The sequence below is a fragment of the Mauremys mutica genome, chromosome 7 (assembly GCF_020497125.1).
Source record: "Mauremys mutica isolate MM-2020 ecotype Southern chromosome 7, ASM2049712v1, whole genome shotgun sequence".
In the NCBI taxonomy this organism is placed as follows: Eukaryota; Metazoa; Chordata; order Testudines; family Geoemydidae; genus Mauremys; species Mauremys mutica.
The window spans coordinates 107,502,570-107,515,896 of NC_059078.1; the positions used below are offsets into that span (position 1 = coordinate 107,502,570).

Sequence of the window (13,327 nt, forward strand, 5' to 3'; positions counted from 1 at the left end):
GGCATATATAAATGATTACATTGAAGAGTGGTCCTGAGTCCATGTTTGGAGGGACACGAATCTTCCACAGTTAATTTGGCACAACATGAATAAAAAATGTTACTGTCTGAAAGGCATCCATTGCAAATACACTTCACCTTCTCAGGGTAAGTTTTCTGTTATAATAATCTCTGTGACCTAACTACAGTACTTTAATTGTCAATAAATCCTGTTATAATTAAGCTCCTTATAGCAATACTCATTACTCAGAATGTTGGGCCCTGGAGGATACTGGTGTAACAGAGTGCAACATATCTTCCTGTTAAAAGTCAACAGCAATTTATGATCAGGTCAGAAGGAATTCGTGATTTAAAAATTTCTGGTGGTACTTGAATAGCAGAAAAAGAAACAAATATGGAAGACCGATGCTTCAAATGGAATGTTAGCAGTTGTATTTTGTATCCCCAACCACGCACTATAGTTGGCCTTTACACATTTCCTGGAACATAGACAGTGATGTATTAAGGACTCTGTTGGAATTGCAAGCTGTCACTTCAACAGTGTGTGTTTGCGGGAGGAGAGAAGGGAAGGTCCTGGTCATGCTTGCAGGCTAGGAGACTCTGTAGTGAAGTGTGTGATCAGCAGTTAGTCTGGACTCTGGAAAGAATCAGTCTAAAGATGCCTTAGGGAGCAGCCTGCTTTGTGTCTTTCTGTTTTTGATTACTGTGTATTATTGTTTTGGAAACTAAGAATAAAGTAGAGTTTCTCTGTAACCTTCCAACATGATTTTTATCTAACTTTTCTCTATATACGCTGTGGACATAACATAGACCTAGGGGCGGCTCCAGGCACCGGAGCCGCCTGCCGCCCTCCCGGTGACTGGTAGAGCGCCCCCTGCGGCATGCCGCCCTGCTTGGGGCGGTGAAATGTCTAGAGCCGCCCCTGCATAGACCCCCACATAAGAATCTACAAATATAATTATTTGATTAAAAATTAACTTCTGAAGGGCCTTGTCGTACAAATTCTCACATCAGAGTTCAGTGTTTCCAATGGAATTACTTCTGGTAGAAAGCTCATGCTCAGTAATAAGTATTTGTAGGATCGGGCATAAAGATAAGTGCCTTCTTTATAAATGCAATAAAATGTTTTATTTTACTAATATGATCTAAAAAGATTCTCGTTTGCTTGTTGCTGGAGTTACTTTGTGTTTTTCTCAGCCAGTATGAGTAGATAGGTGACTTCTGGATATTACCTCTTTGTACTTCCCCCCACATACACACATCACAAGCATATCCTTGAAATAATTTAGTGAAGTTACTTACTCTGTGCCAAGAACTTAGAAAGCATAGTCAAAATTTTGTTTCACATAATAAATAATCAGATCTGTTGTTATGCAGAGTTGTTGGAAAATGTTGGTGGTGAGAACTAATTGGTTTTATCAATACACACTGCATCCACAATAATACTTAACTTTCTGTGTCTCCTCTAGGTACTTATGGCCTCCATCAGAGTGTTTGAGCACTTCCCAAAGTTTTTAAAAATAGAAGGACAAATAGCCATCTTTCCCATCTTTCCAGCCTGTGGGCGAAGTAGCCTGATTAGTTTGCAGTTTTTGTATGTGGGTGTGTTGTTAGTCTGTCATGTGTGAGTTTGACAAATTTACTGGGGGAAAGCTAAGTCAAAGAGATGGATTTTGCATTAAATTATTAATGTGATAAGGTCATTGGTCATTCTTATCTGTTCTGGTACTGAGTTCCGTTGTCATAGTGCAGTTCCTGTCAGCGTTCTGTCTCCTGTGCTCACAAGCCTCTCTGTATTCTGTATAACTCTTATAAAGAAAAAGGCAGCACAAGTTAGCTAGTAAGATAAAATGCTCCTTTAAAGATGTCATTCATGTTTATTGCATAATGATGAGAAAAAAGTACAGTAATTAATATTAACAATTGAAAGAAGATTACAGCAAAAATCTCCTATTACTACTATAAACTCCTATTACCAGTTTCTCTAATCCACCTATAATAGTGTACCAAGCTATCACTGAAGCACTTAAACCTTAAAAAGCTTTAGTAAGAACCAGAAGGCAATTGTCTGCTCCAGTATCTCAGAGGAGTGGATGTGGACATAATCCAACTACTGTCTCTTACTCTTTCCTTCTAATATTTCTTCCAGCGCTTGGACAGCTTGACAATCTTATAATTTTGGCTTCCAAAACATGATAGTTTGGCTATCTACTAAGGCTCATGAAATCCACTGTATAGTTTTTGTGGGAGCTCTTACAAGGAGACAGCTGAATGTAAGGGCCTTCTCTTGTACCAAGGAGGCCAATGGGAGTTTTGCTCCAATGGGAACGGAATCAGACACAAATTAAGCAGGTGTGTATTTTTTCTGGCAAAAAGCATATTCTCTGTTTTTTGTTTTTTGTTATAGATTTATATTAGATATACATGTATATCTACCAATATACAAATGTGTGCATGAATATAATATACTGGGGGTAGATCATCAGTGGGTGTATGACAATTTACATCAGCAGATGATTTGTACCTCTATATTAGAGCATATTTTCAATATTCTAAAATGGTGATAAGTAACAATAGTTTGGTTGTATTTTTATGTAATTCCTCTGCAGTTTGTCTTCAAAAACATTGAATGATGTAGATCTGATTCCCACTAGCTTGCATTACTTTTTCTGAATATCAGAGATGGTGAAGCTCTAGTAAACTAATTAATTTTACTCAATTTTGGCATACTGCTTAAATCAGCTTAGAAATGCCTCAGCTGAATAAACCCATCTAAAAGTTTATGATTGCTTCCTTTTGAAGGTCCTGGTCACATGCCAACAGCAACTGAAACAGTACACTGAAAAGAACCACTTAATTAAATAACTGTTATAAAAGCAGGGAATGGTAAAATGTGTAACATTCCTAATGATATTTTTTTAAAATGATAAAATGAAGGGGTTTTTCACTTATATATTTTAAGGAGCATAGTTGTGATTCAATAGTTAAGGTTGTAAAACAGATTGTATTCTATCCCAGACTTGATCACACCTTTAACTTTTGCAAAAATATCTGTTCATCCTTAATATTTACATACTCTAGGCCCTAATTTTGCAAACAGTTAGGGATTGCACATGTGTGTAAACTTAATCATGTGTTTATCTGTTTACAAGATTAGGGCCTTAGTCATGTTCCAATAGAAATTTGTTTTGACAGTGGGAGTGGGAAATTTCAGGTTCGTTAAGAAGGATGTTTTCAGATTGCTTGTGTTTAGAAAAACTGAAGGGGCTCAATTCTCCTCTCACTTTCTTTGGTGTAAATCAAGAGTAACACCATTGAACGTAATGGAATTATACTGGGACAAAAGTCATGTGAGAGGGGAATCAGGCCTCAAGTTTTTAACTTTTTGATGACTGGTCTACGGTTGGTGTGTGTGTGTGTCCCAGCACAACTCATGAAGAGATCGATTAAAAGACTTCAAACATATTTTACACGTTTATTCTCAAAGTAAACCAGTGCCTATGCCTAATTTTACTTTTTTTTTTGGAGTTCCTTTTTCATTTATTGCTTTCTTAATTTTCCATCAGTATTTTAAATTCTAGTCAGTGTTCGTGCAGAGCATTAATTCTGTGTTTATTCCTGCTGAATTTGCAAGGCTCACAAGTGCAGTCTGTGGGCTTTATGATCTCTGTGCTGACTACTGTAGAGTTTAATGACTCTGGACAAAGATGCAGCCATTAGAAGTTACAGAGCTCCTAAATTCTGTATTCCTCACTATGATGTTACTAAACTCCATTGCAGTGCAACAAAGCTTATAAACTCTCAATATAACCCCCAGTCTTCTAAGCTTAAGTATGACCACTCCTGAGCCATGTGTCAATATTTCATAGTATAAATAAACATATGCATCTGCCTTTGTACACAATTTTCTGACCTGTGCGCTGTATAGCTCAGCCACACCCAAGGAACTTCTTCTAACTTTCCTACATCCTCCTTAACTCTGCCTCACTACCCTTAACTACATATCCCCATCTACCATAAACTACCTCTATCCTCTGCGCCTACTACTTAGTGACTTCCAATCCTTACTCTCCTATTATGGGCAGCAGCTCACATCTTACACTTGGCAGACTGTTACTGCTACTACTTATCATCCCACTTTGAGATGAGAGCCTAGTGTATCCAATTCACACTCCCCATTATTGTTCAGGCAAGAAATTCACTTCTATCACATCTAATTTTCTTACATGGGACAAAATTCTGCTCTTGATTACACCTACTGAAATTGTAATATGTATTGGGTGATGGGGCTGCTTGATCTAACCTCTAATTTCTTTGACTTTGAAAAATATAGAGACATCCTCCATCCATGCCCCATGCAGACATCTAAATTAGCCATATAGGAGTGGGAATAGCACTTGCATTATCCTGTAAATCACTGTTTTGTTTTCTTAAATCTTAGCACATAATCTTGTCAGCCAACCTAATTGACCTGTTTTAGGTTTTAATTTACCTCAGACCGCTCATTCATTTGAACTCCCTGGGAAGCTACATCCTGCCTAGTATCATTTGCTATATCAGACAAACCTTTATCTCCTAGTTGTGTTCCCCCCTTTGAATTATTTGAAGAGGTCAGTGGTTTCTCAGCTGACCAGGCAAAAGGGATATACATTTTTAGTGAAGGTTAGTTTTCATACGTTTGTACAGGGTAATAGTGTAATTAGTAGAGTTGGGAAATAGGATCATGGCCAAAGGGAACTGTGAAACTTCATACATTGAATGATGGAGTTACTCCTTGTAGACAATTGTTTTTGGTCATATAGGTTGTCATGCCTGTACATTTCACTTAACATAAAGAACAGTATCAGCAGGGGTGAAAGTAACTTAAAGGACTTACCAGTATGCCAGAGTCCTGAGCAGGGGACGCGGCCTCAGCTGGAAGAGGTGTGGCCTCAACCAGAAGAGGCAGGGCCTTTAAATACCCGGGCCCTTTAAATCACTGACAGAGCCCTGCCACCGCTATCCAGGGCTCTGGCAGCCAGGCTCGGGTGACTATTTAAAGGGCCAGGGGCTCCGACCGCTGCAGGGAGCCCCGGGCCCTTTAAATCGCCAAGCTGGGAAAGTCGGTCTGGTCTGGCATGGCGTACTGGCTCTTGCCTGTACGCCATATTGGACTGGACTGGCTTACTTTCACCTCTGAGTATCAGCAAATGACAAAGCAATCTAAGTATGCACCAAAGAGAGGCATAGTCCTGTACAAGGCAAGCAAAGACACGATGAAATACTGGTCCCATTATGTCTGTGGGAATTTTGCCATCGGTGTCAATGTGGCCAAGATTTCTTCCAGAGTCTTGAAGAGTTTACAATCCAAACTGAGGGAAATGAAACAGAGGAAGATAAATGGAACAGTGGTTCTCAACCTGTGGCCTGTTGGTCGCTTGCAGCCCAATCAGCACAGAGCTTCAGCCCATGTGACATCCTCAGGGCCATACAGGTGGTATTGGATGCAACCCACAATGGTAAACCAGTTGAGAACCACAAAGTAACATTATGGGGTTGCTCAGGCACATCATGTTAGCTTACTGGGTTTTTGTTTTTGTTTTTTGCAGTTTTAAATGTATTAGAAGATCTAATGATTAACTAAGAACAGGAAGAACTAAAATGCTGAGGTAATATTATTTAGTTATCAAAGACAACTGAACATTTTAAAAGGCAATCATGGTACGTTCCTCTTGCTCTGTCTTGCTTGCTGCCATATGGTTATTTTTTCAGAAGTAATGGCAGACTTTCACAGGCCGAGGAATTGTGTGTTGGTGTGTGTGTATGTACATCTGTTTCTGAATAAATAAACTAGATTTATTGATCAGTGCTGTGGAGAGGCCAGTTTCCTTAGAATCAACTGGGAAATTTTACAAACATTTTAAGACCTGATTCTGATCTCAAATACACCAGATTAATTCCACTGATGTCAGTTACTCTTGACTTATATTGATATGTGAGAACTGAATCCGGCCCTAAAAATGTGGCATCACATTTCAGTGATCTACTCTATTAGCACACATTCATTTTCTGAGTTCCGATTTCTGAGTTCCGATTTCTAAAATGTAACTAGAGATGACCACTTTGTGATCTGGATGCTTAGTCTAAAAACTAAATCACAATAATTAAAAAAGATGGTCCATAAACAATATCCTTATAAAAAAGATAGGGATGGTTGGGTGGGGGGAAGATGGGCTTTTCACCATTCCTAGAAGGCATGCTGGGAAGACCAGGGGCCTAGCAGTGAGTTCTAAATCTGAGGGTCTCTCACAGAGGATGTCCTGTTGTCTCATCCTTGACTGTGGCTCTATGTCATGGAAAATTATAAATAAAGATGAGAACCTTAATGAGGCTCTATTCCAGATATTTGAAATAGGCCATGAATGTCACTCTCTCTCTCTCTCTCTCACACACACACACTCATTGTTTACTCTGGAATATACAGTAGATGTATTGGTTACACAGCATTTCAACATGGACATCCAAAATAGTCAGCTCTGCTTTAGAGTGGAATTATGCCAAAGGTGTATTTGAGTATGGATTTTAAATGGAAAAACTGCACGTTTCAGCATCAAATTATACACTATCCTTGTTAAACAGTGACAAGGAGATGACCTAGTACTACAGAGCTAATTGGTTTTATTGAACGGTGTAAGAACATTACCAAAAGACAGTTTGCTAATGCTACAACTTGTGGTTCTGTGAAGTTCCTGGGACAGATTCTTCTTCTTCTTTGTATTGCAGTAGCACTTAGAAGCTTTGTTGTGCTAGGTACTGTACAAATACATAATAAGATGGTGCCTGCCCCAAAGAATTTACAATCTAAGTAAATGCTGAGACAACAGGTGGCTACAACCATATGACAAGGAGAGAACAAGGTAGCAATGAGACTATGATGATCAGTATTTAACACTGTGCAGGAGTTCAGACTAGATGATCATGATTGTCCCTTCTGAGCTTAAAGTCTATGAGTGGGATAAGAAACAGTCACAGGATACTAGTTGCCTAACCATTGTCAAGTGTTTTTTAGGAGTCATGGGAGAGGTGAGTTTTAAGGAAGGATTTGAAAGAAGAAAATTAGGTGGCTTTGCCTAATGCTCCATAATGGCTGGCCTGGGAAGGTCAACAAAGCCAAACAACAAAGATGCTTGTTGGAAAATATGTCAGTGAAGGCTGGCACTGTTGGCAGACTGGATGGAGGAATCAGAACTTAAACAGCATACAAGAGATGATAGAAAAGGTGAAAATAGGCCATGAAGGGCCTTTAAATGAAGACCAGTAGTTTGTTTGATGCTGTGGAAAAGGAAAGCCAATGGAGAAGTGATGTGGTTGAAGTGAGGAGCTAGAAAAACAATCATTGTAGCAACAAGGGACAGGAAGAGATTTCTCAAGGTCAGAGAGGATGAGGTTGCGGTAGCCAAGACACAAGATGATGAGGGCCTGGCGAGGGTTTTAGCTGTGTAGATGTAGAGGAAAGATCAAATCTATCTTAGAGGAGATGTGCAGGGAGAAGCAGCAAGATAAAGACATGGACTAAATTCTATGGCGCTACACCAAATTCTGCCAATTGATTATATGGCCCCTCTTTTCACAAACTCTGCTCTTGGTGCTACTGCAAAGCAGGGGTCTTTGGCAAGCAATATATTAGACAACCTAATTTATTGAAGAGATTGTACATTTATATCCATTTCCATAATTTTCATTTGCATGTTTAAAATTTTTTTATGGTAGCATTCCTTGGTTGACATGTTTCCACTGTAATGCAAACTAGAAAATTTAAGTTGAGGGTAAACAAATATTGTTTGTTAATAAACACAGGGATGCTGCAAAGATCAACCTGTGTCCCATGTCCAGAGGTTGTGGTATTTATGCTAGGTGTACAGTGCTGTCCGCTACCGTATATATTTTTTATTTAAGTGCTATGAGCACCATTAAAAACAAATATTTACTAGGTAATGAAATAGCTCATGTTAAATTGTAAGGTCTTCAGGAGAGAACTAATTTAATAAATACAGGCCATTTCAAGTGCATTGTCAGTTTAGACAATAAATATTGACTTGATGTATTTTTCTGTTTATTATGGGAACTAAAATGAGGCAAAAAGCAAATGCTTCTCCTTTGTACAAATTGCTCTTGAACACAATCATTAAGCAGTAGGCGTGTCTGTTTATACAAAATAGTTATTTTGTTTAGCTTGATCTCTGTCACAGATTCCTGGTAACACAAAAAATGATTCATAAATACCCTTTTCTGCTAAATTAAGGTGAAGAATTTACAGACTGCATCTATTTTTAATTCCTCAAAATTAGGAAAGATACAAAGTTTTAAATACCCTTTGCACCAGGGCTCTGCCTGAATAAAGAGATTCCCTATTAACATAATTTATTGTAACTTTGATATGAACCTTCCAGGGTGATTTTGTGTCTTTTTAGGTCCCAGTCCTGCAATTGAAACAATGGGACTTTCCATGACCACAGGGATCTGTGTTACTGCATCTAGTTGCAAACCTTTATATCAAATGCTGTGTTATAACAATGACATCCATGTTGCAGTATACATAAGGTTATATCATTTTTTCCAGTGAAGCCTTTCTGTCAGCCAAGATGATTAGTAATTGTATTAAGATAGCATCTAGGAACCTCAAACAAGGATCAGTGCCCTATAGTACTAGCTAGGCGCTGTAGATACATGTAGCAGAGAGACAGTCCCTGTACCAGAGCCCTCAAAATCTAAATGACAGACCAGATGCAATAAGAGGGTGAAACAAACAAAAAAGATTTAGAGTGAAATCCTGTCCTCAGTTAAGTCAACGGCAAAATGCCGATTGATTTCAGTGGGGCCAGGATTTCACCGGTATTATAAAAGATCTAGGGGAACATCATTGGTAGTCAAAACTGAAATAAACTAATCTGCCAATTTTTAAATTACAAGAGTATGAAAGAAAGATATTTTGTAATTTCAGATTTTTTTGCATTCCTCTCAGGGGCGGCTCCAGGCACCAGCACAGCAAGCGCGTGCCTGGTGCGGCAAGCTGAGGGGGGAGGCCTGCCAGTCGCCATGAGGGGCGGCAGTCAGGCAGCCTTCGGCGGCGCTTCTGCGGGAGGTCCGCCGGTCTCACAGTTTCGGCGGCAATTCGGTGGGAGGTACGCTGAAGGCGTGGGACCGGCAGATCACCCGCAGAACCGCCACTGAATCTGCATGACTGGCAGACCTCCCACAGAAACGCCGCCGAAGGCTGCATGCTTGAGGTGGCAAAAAACATAGAGATGCCCCTGATTCCTCTAATAATGGGAAAAAAGCCAAGAAATTTGGGAGAAAACAGCTAAATGAAGTTTAGAAAAGTAGTTTTCATGGAGAATCAGAGAGAACATTGTGGGACAATAGCTGTTAAATTGTTGAGGACAAATGGCATTTGGTTCAACTCCCTTTTCCTGTGTGAAAGCTTTCCACTTTGTTTTACTGTAAAATTGTTGCTGGTGACTTTTCAGCAATAGAAATGCCAAATTGTAAAGCCAGAACAATTACTAAAATTTTGGCTCAACTGTTGACAACTTGAGAAACTGCACCATCTTTTAGATACTTATAGGAAGTGGAAATTTGAGCCCCACTCCTACAAACAGCAAGTCGGGATCCATGCAGAGACCATCTGAAATCAAAGAGGTTTGATATGGATGCAGGGGTCTCTGCTAGTAAAGTCAGTTACCAAACTGGCCTAAATGAGTGTGGCTTAGAAAGTGCTGGGTCCTCTCATCTCCCATTTACTTCCATTGCAACTGAAAATGCTCAGCACCTTGTAAAATCTTCTCCTAATAAGGAAAGATAGAAGGTTAATTATACTGTAAGTGAATATTTAGTTGCTTTATTTAATGCATAGAAAAAATAAGCCAGCGTACTATACCTGTAGCCCATTTATCTGTACTGCTGCAACTATCTGTGTCTGTCTTTGCAACCTACCTTAAGGTTATTTTTTTCTCATTGTACTGATTTATACAATGCATGAATTATATGTATCAAACAATGGAGCAGAAATAAGACAAATGCACAAAAAACTAAACAAAGGATGTTATTGTATTAATGTGTAGGCAAAGCTACTTGCTTAATGGATCTTTTGAAAGTGCCTATAAACATATTACACAGAAAAACATGTGTTAAAAGAACATTATTAAATCTGTAAAATCAAGCACTCAAAAGTTAAGAAATGCCAGAATTAAGGTTGCTTCTGCAGATGGAATCTTCAGGGACTTTAGCTGCTAATCTGCAGCAAGTTTCTACCGGCCACATGTGAACTGACTTTTTCAAAGGCTTATGACTTGACTAAAGTTTGGCTGACTTTTACCATGGAGAGCAAAAGGCACATGCCTGGCACAACAGCGACCCCATGCCAAATTTCAAGTACTTGCTCCAGAGCACGGGGAGCGCTAGAGCTTCTGAAGGAAATAGTTTCCAGAATTTTTTAACTTGGGGAAAATGATGGATCTTTTGCTAAACTCATTCTTAGAAACAGCTGAACCAGTTTAGCTGAAATTCCCCCCCCCCCCCCGCCAAAATTCAACCTAAGGCAGCCACGTGACATGGATAATTTCAGCTCAAAGGCTTACAGTTTGGCAAAGTTATAAGCAATTGAAAACAGAGTCTTATAATAGGAAGTATCATACAAGTCCCCAAGGTGATGCTACTAAACCCATCTATCATCTATCCAAAAGAGGCTTTGCACTCTAGGGGATAAATAACTTGTTGCTGCAATAATTATGTATCTATATATGTAAGTGTAGACACAGCCAGTGAGTCTGCTGGGGGAATACAGCCTCTTTAAGCATGGGGGTTAGTAGGAACTGTAGACTCCAGAATAGGCACAGGATGACAGCAGTGAGCTGACTGAATCATGTATCTGCCTGTTGGAAACTCTATAAAGGAGTGCTGTTGACTTGGTCTTGTGAAGTTGAGTGTTCAGGTAAGACCCTGAAGGAAGTCCTTCAATGGGGACCGGGTAGGACACCCTGGAAGGGCGTGTCATCTCCTCGTCTAGCTTGGAAAATGATGGAAATACCTCTGCTGGCTAGAATCAAGTATTCTGAGTTTCTTTGCTCTTGCTTTGACTCCTTTTGTAGTAAACCAGATGTGAGCAAAGAGCCTTGGACTGAACTACAGTTAGGGCTTCATTTTATCTTCTTTGGGTGTACCTCCCACCAGCTTACAAAATAATGCATCAGTATGTGCCCCCTAAATGTGCAAAATGTTTAGGCAAGACACAAACCAATAAAAGCTTGGAAGTTCAATTAAATGCTGCCATTCTAGGCTTAAGACATGCTCCTGAGTTAATGGCTCGAGTTAAGGAATCCGCATTATCTTTGAATTTTCTAGCTTTTGTCATTTGTTTCACAGCTTGACATTTTAAAAATACTTTGTTTTTTTCTGGTATTTTAAAAATACAAATGGGAAACAATGTCACAGTAGAATGCATAACCCCATTGTAAATCAAGGCTTTGCACTGCTACTGATCTACAAAGCCTTAAAGGGATACACCTAAACTATCTCACTACCACAACTCATCACAGTATCTAGAATCAGCTAGTTTGTTATACTGAAGCTCACTTAGTCAGAGACTGAGGGAACTGTTGGTAGGGCCTTCTCAGCAATGTGTCGATGGCTTTGTCAAAGAACCAGAGAAGTAAAGGGGAAAAAACAGGCCACACACTGAAAGACAGCTAGCAATAATGGGTAAACCAGAGGGTAGGATGGAGAATTGGTTGATCAACTGACTTGCTGTCTACATCTCACTGATTTTCTGCAGTCGAACTATAGCAACTAGATACTATAGTGATAGCTACTTTGAAGATGCCAGTAGACATTCAGTCCTGGATCTCCTTACTCCCAAACCTGTTCTGTACTCAAATTCTCACCCTTTCCCTCCATAAACACAAAATATAGTTTCTCTAGGTACTATTATATAAAATATATATTTAACTATGAAAAATCTGAAACATTACAAACATTTCAAATTCTATGCTATAATTTAATATGTTCTAGATATACCGGCACTTCGGTGGCGGGTTCTGGGGTGGAAGGACCACCCGCCGTGGGTCTTCGGGACACTTCGGCGGCGGGTCCCAGAATGGAAGGACCCCCCGCTGCTGAATTGTCACCGAAGACCAAAGCAGAAGAAGCTCTGGGGGCCCGGGCCCCACGAGAGTTTTCCAGGGCCGCCGGAGTGAATGAAGGACCTGCTCCAGGAGCCCCGAAAAACTCTCATGGGGGCCCCTGCGGGGCCTGGGGCAAATTGCCCCAGGATGGCCCTGGTCTTCTCTTCTCCAGAGGTCATGTTTCCCTCAGAGGTCATGTTTTCTAGACCTTTAATAATTTTTGTTCTCTTCTCTGAACTCTCTCCAGTTTGTCCACATCTTTCCTGAAATGTGGCACCCAGAACTGGAAACAATACTCCAGTTGAGGCCTAATCAACACGCAGTAGAGCAGAAGAATTACTTCTCGTGTCTTGCTTACAACACTCCTGCTGATATATCCTAGAATGATGTTTGCTTTTTTTGCAACAGTGTTACACTTTTCACTCATATTTAGCTTGTGATCCACTATGACCCCCAGATCCTTTTCTGCAGTACTTCTTCCTAGGCAGTCATTTCCCATTTTGTATGTGTGCAACAATTGTTCCTTCCTATGTGGAGTACTTTGCATTTGTCCTTCTTGAATGTCATCCTATTTACTTCAGACCATTTCTCCAGTTTGTCCAGATCATTTTGAATTTTAATCCTATCCTCCAAAGCACTTCCAACCCCTCCCAGGTTGGTATTGTCCACAAACTTTATCAGTGTACTCTCTCTGCCATTTTCCAAATCACGAAGGGAGATATTGAACAAAACCAGACCCATAACTGATCCCTGTGGGACTCCACTCGATATGCCCTTCCAGCATGACTGTGAAACACTGATAACTACTCTCTGGGTATGGTTTTCCAACCATTTATGCTCGCACCTTATAGTAGCTCCATGTAAGTCGTATTTCTCTAGTTTGTTTATTATAAGGTCATCTGAGATAGTATCAAAAACCTCACTAAAGTCAAGATATACCAAATCTACTCCTTCCTACCTATCCAGAAGGCTTGTTACCCTGTTGAAGAAAGCTGTTATGTTGGTTAGATGTGATTTGTTCTTGACAAATCAATGCTGACTGTTACTTATCACCTTATTATCTTCTAGGTGTTTGCAAATTGACTGCTTAATTATTTACTTCATTATCTTTCCGGTTCTGAAGTTAAGCTGACTGGTCTGTAATTCCCCAGATTGTCCTTATTTCCCTTT

The 13,327-nt window shown here is 39.8% G+C and overlaps 1 protein-coding gene across 1 annotated transcript in view; it reads left to right on the forward strand.

Moving 5' to 3' along the window:
• C7H10orf90 (chromosome 7 C10orf90 homolog) overlaps positions 1-13,327 on the forward strand; it is a 169,161-nt gene that overhangs the window by 54,357 nt on the left and 101,477 nt on the right. The window contains exon 4 of the mRNA XM_045023697.1: positions 2,149-2,351. The gene's annotated coding sequence lies outside the window, so the exon portion shown is untranslated. The remainder of the gene's footprint in view (positions 1-2,148; positions 2,352-13,327) is intronic.